Raw genomic sequence first — 5,227 nt, 5'->3', positions numbered from 1 at the left:
CATTTGGCACCTTGTTTCGTAGGCTGTATAGGCTCAATTCTTATGACAAGTGTGTGGAAGATTCAGCAAATGCAGTTTCAGGCAGTTTCAGATGTAAAACTATGGCATGCTTGTTTTGGTCATCTGAACTTTGCTAGTTTGCTGCGTTTGCAGAAATTTGATATGGTTGCTTCATTGCCCCCTCTTGAAGCACCATTGAAACATGTTTGTGAAGGCTGTATTTTGGGCAAAATGCAGCGTTCTACGTTTCCAAAGGATGGTTCTGTGCAGGCCACTCGCAAATTGCAACTTGTACATAGTGATGTATGTGGGCCTATGCAAACTCCGTCATTTGGTAAACACTTGTACTTCGTTACTTTCATTGATGATTACTCAAGGCATGCATGGGTATATCCACTGAAGGCAAAGTTCGAAGTGTTTTTGTGCTTCAAACAGTTTTTTCTTATGGTTGAAAATGTATCCAATTGTACTGTGGGCACCCTCCGTTCTGATCGAGGGGGGGAGTACATGTCTAAAGAGTTTGATGCATTTTTGGCTAGTCGTGGGATAAAACACCAATGTACAGTGCCGTATACCCCTCAGTAAAATGGTGTTGCTGAGAGGAAAAACAGGTCACTTATGGAGATGGCACGATGTATGGTCAAGAGCCAAGCTTTGCCACGTGCGTTTTGGCTTGAGGCTGTCATGTGTGCTGCATATGTACTCAACAGGTGTCCCACTAAGGCCTTGCAGTCTATTACTCCATACAAAGCTTGGCATGTCAGGAAGCCTTCTATTGGTCACTTGCGTGTCTTTGGTTGCTTAGCCTATGCTTTAGTGCCTGTGCAACAACACAGAAAATTGGATGATAAGGCTGTCAAATGCAATTTTGTTGGTTATAGTGCTGAGAGCAAGGGTTACAGATTGTATCATCCGCAGTCAAAGCGTATCTTGATTAGTCGAGATGTTGTTTTTGTGGAAGATGCTGTGCAGCCCTTGTTATCATGTACCAAAGAGACAGGTGTGAGCTCACGGGATGTATTTGATACGTTGTTGCCTCTCTTTACAGGTGGGAATTCAAATGTAAGTCCTAATGAGGCAAATATTCAGCCTATGTAGATTTCAAACGACATCATAGATCAGCCTATTTTCTGATGCACATTTACAGGATGTAATTTCTGAGGATAGGGCTGAAAATGAGCAGGCTAGAGGTATGCCTAAATGGCTGGTGCAAACTTTGCGTGATAGTAAAATTGATGCACCTATATCTAGTCGTACTCGTTCAGGTTTTCAGCATGCCTCTTATGCATCAGATTGTTATGCTTTGGCTGTGTCTAGTATGTGTGAAGAGGAAGAACCTCTTTCATTTGATGAGGCACAAAAATTCAAAAAATTGGTTGGCTGCAATGCAAAGTGAATATGATGCTATAATGAAGAATGGTACATGGTCTTTGTGTGATTTGCCTATTGGTAAAAAGGCCATTGGATGTAAGTGGGTTTTTAAGTTGAAACGAAAGCCAGATGGAAGTGTTGATCACTATAAGGCTAGACTTGTTGCAAAGGGTTATGCTCAAGAAAAGGGCATTGATGAGACCTTTGCTCCCACTTGTCGTATGACTACCATTTGTAGCATTTGTGCATTGGCAGCTCATAATGGTTGGAATGTACATCAGCTGGACATAAAGACTGCGTTCTTGAATGGAGATTTACATGAGGAGGTGTATGTATCGCAGCCTCGTGGTTTTGTTCAAAGAGGGCAGGAAAACAAAGTGTGCAGGTTGAAAAAGGCTTTATATGGTTTAAAGCAAGCTCCACGAGCTTGGTATGAAAAGATACATGCATATTTGACTGCACATGGGTTTCAGAATAGTCCAACAGAAAGCACTTTGTATGCTAAACGTGTGGATGATGTGCATCTAATCATTGCTTTCTATGTCAATGACATGCTGCTCACAGGACCAAATGAGAGTCATATTGCTGATTTTAAGGCTGATTTGAATGCCTCTTTTGAGATGTCAGATTTGGGGCATTTGCATCATTATTTGGGGATACAATTTAAGCAGTGTGATGGAGGTATTGCTTTGTGTCAGACAAAGTATATTGAGACATTGTTGCGGAGATTTGGCCTTGAAGACTGCAAGCCTATTGCTACTCCAATGGAGACAGGTTTGAAGTTGAGTCTTCATAATACTGGAGATCACTTTGATGTCACACTCTATCAGACGGCTATTGGTTGCCTCATTTATGTATGCATTACGAGGCCGGACATTCAGTTTGCAGTCTCACAGGTGAGCAGGTTTATGCATAGCCCAGGGTCTCAGCATTGGAAGGTAGTTAAACGCATCTTTCGCTACTTGAGTGGCACCATACATCTTGGGTTGTTTTATCCCAAGGGGGGATCGTTGCCGCCAGATTTACATGCTTTTTTGGACTCAGATTGGGCTGGTTGTTATGACACAAGAGTGTCCACAAGTGGTTTTTGTTTCATGCTCGGTAGCTCGTGCATATCTTGGTTGAGCAAGAAGCAACCTACTGTGGCCACTTCTAGTTGTGAAGTTGAGTACAGGGCAGCTTTTACAGCTACGGTTGAGTGTGTGTGGCTCAGACGGCTTATGGCTGACTTGGGTGTTGGACAGGAGTCTGCCACCTCTATCTTCACTGACAGTCAGAGCGCATTGGCAGTTGCGAGAAACCCAGTTTTTCATGCTCGCACAAAGTACATTGAGGTACATTATCACTATGTCAGGGAGAGACTCTTAGCAGGAGAGATCAGCTTGGCCTATGTGCCAACACAGGACAACCTCGCCGATCTTTTCACAAAGGCGCTTCCTCGTGAGAAGCTCGAAGCTTTCCGCAAAGCTTTGGGCTTGCTCCCCTTTGTGGACTGATCTACTTCGGGCATGGCACTCCCCTATACATGAGTGCCAGCTCTCGTTCACACCATCACTCCCAGGGGGGATTTGTTGCCATATATATATATATATATATATATATATATATATATAGGCAGTGATGTGTGTGAACACACTTAGGACCGCCGGGGCACTTTTTCCCTCTTTAGGAGGTTTTTTCCCCCGGCTTATATATACGCCCATCATTCTAGGGCTAACTAATCTTTTGTACTTTGACACAATCTAATATATTGTGTGTTGTGTGCATTCTTGCTTCTTCTTCTCCAAGCTTTGTGTGCTTTCCTGCAACCCTAATTCCAACAAAAATGTACACGATGTTGACCACGTTGATGCTTCTTTTTAAGAATGCCAGTTTGATGTGTTGGCTTATTGGGTTTGCAAGTGGAACCTTGTGCACCCATCTCTATTAGTGATACGAGATTTGGTTGTGCTTCCCCATGCCCAAGTCGAGTGTTGGTTACATTTGCTTGGATTTGCCGCACATTCCCTCGAGTTGGCATATTGATTTGGCTTGGAGACACCAATGATGCAAGAGTATCTTTAGACAGCTTCAATTGATGCAAGACAAATTCAATTTCTTTGGCACCTCTCTTAGTTATTCCTTGCTGGATTGATGACAAGGAGTCTTTAATTTCTTGTATACATTGAAATATCTCCTCTTCCGGGACTTGTCTTATCACATATGTCATTCATTGGAGGAGACACCATCTCATGTGCATTGTCTATTATTGGAAGAATAGCATGCAAATGAGAAAAATGCCGCATAACTATTAATCAGATGCCATAAAGGTGCTTGCATATTCACTAATCCAATCTGGACAATCACAATAGTTACTTTGCATACTGACATGGTACCATTGACTTGGTGTTGAGCTACTTTGTACCCTGAATAATAATGTCATTTCATTCACAATCTACAAAGAAGATGGGTCAACTTCATATCGACGTAGAATCTTCTCTCCTTCAAGCAATTTTAAAGTGTGCTTTTTTGATGATCCTTTGATGCTAAATCGGCCAGAATCAGCTATCACACGAGAATAAAAGAGCAAGATTATAAATTTAAACAATTAGCAAGCTACACAAAAAAACAACTCAAAAACATATACCTATTTGTTGCTTCTGCTTAAAGAAACCAAGTAAGGTTCCACCCTTGTGACTGCCAGTCTTTGAATCGCCCACAAGTGCATGAGTTAAATCCAAAATGGATCGATTTATACGAGCTTCCAAGAGTGTGCATTTGATATATTGCCAGAGCCGCTCCACCAAATTTGTTGTGTCAACATTTCCATTGTTGAAAAGGCGTCCAAACTTTGGCCATCGTTTTCTCCACATACAATTATGTCCACACCAACCGCTTGTAACATAACAGATGACATTGTTTTGGATTGAATACTTCTGTAGAAGTAGTTGATACCTTCCCTCAAAATCATCCTCCGTAAACTGAATGCATAAGGTTTGACATTGAAGTATATATGTCATCTCTCATCTCCTTTGGAACCTGAATTTACAAACAACGTTTGCATATACCACAAATATATAAATATAAATAATCTTGACTATAAAATGGATTAGTTTTACCTGTGGAAGAAGATTCTCAATCCAAGACTTCTTGGTATGGAACCAACATAGCAAGACGTGACATGCAATCTAAATCATTGTTCCATTCTCTTGAAATTCCCAACAATATGGATCTTCATTCACCACCTTGAGTATAGCCTCTAATTCTTACTGTGACTTGTCAATAACAAGTGCGGTAGGACGAACATGACCCATTCTAGAGAAAACAATCCGCAGTGTCAACTCCAAGGCAATGACTTCATGGTGGGCTCCCACATCACATGTGCACAACATGAACCAAATTGGTATGCCAATACCAAGTTGATTTGGTAGCATTGGAGCATATAAGGGTAACCCAATTACGTTTGTCTTGAAAGTGCTATCTATGGCCCATGAGTTGTTTTTAGAGAAACGTAAAGCCATTTCCAACATCCACTCATCTTGCAAAACCAAGATGAATGGCCTATCTTTGGCATCCTTTGCACTTGGATTATAAGGTTGGAAATATAACACCTACATAACAACAATGTGTGATATACCAAGATGCAACACATATGGTAGAGATCTCCAAAGTACTATGAAGTTTAGAATACACTACCTTCTGTTGTTGTTTCAATGCTAAAGCCTCCATGTACATTGACTCCCAATCATCTTTTGAAACCTTACCTGCATCATGTTGGTGCACTCAAATAATTACTCTTTGTGATCTAACAATATTTACTCATAAACAAACGATCATTCTTAATTATCTTATCATATTTAATCATGAACAAAGATCA

This window comes from Cibotium barometz, chromosome 18 (genome assembly GCF_041138505.1).
Source record: "Cibotium barometz isolate CiBa-2024 chromosome 18, ASM4113850v1, whole genome shotgun sequence".
Classification (NCBI taxonomy): Eukaryota; Viridiplantae; Streptophyta; class Polypodiopsida; order Cyatheales; family Cibotiaceae; genus Cibotium; species Cibotium barometz.
This window is presented reverse-complemented; position numbering follows the sequence as displayed.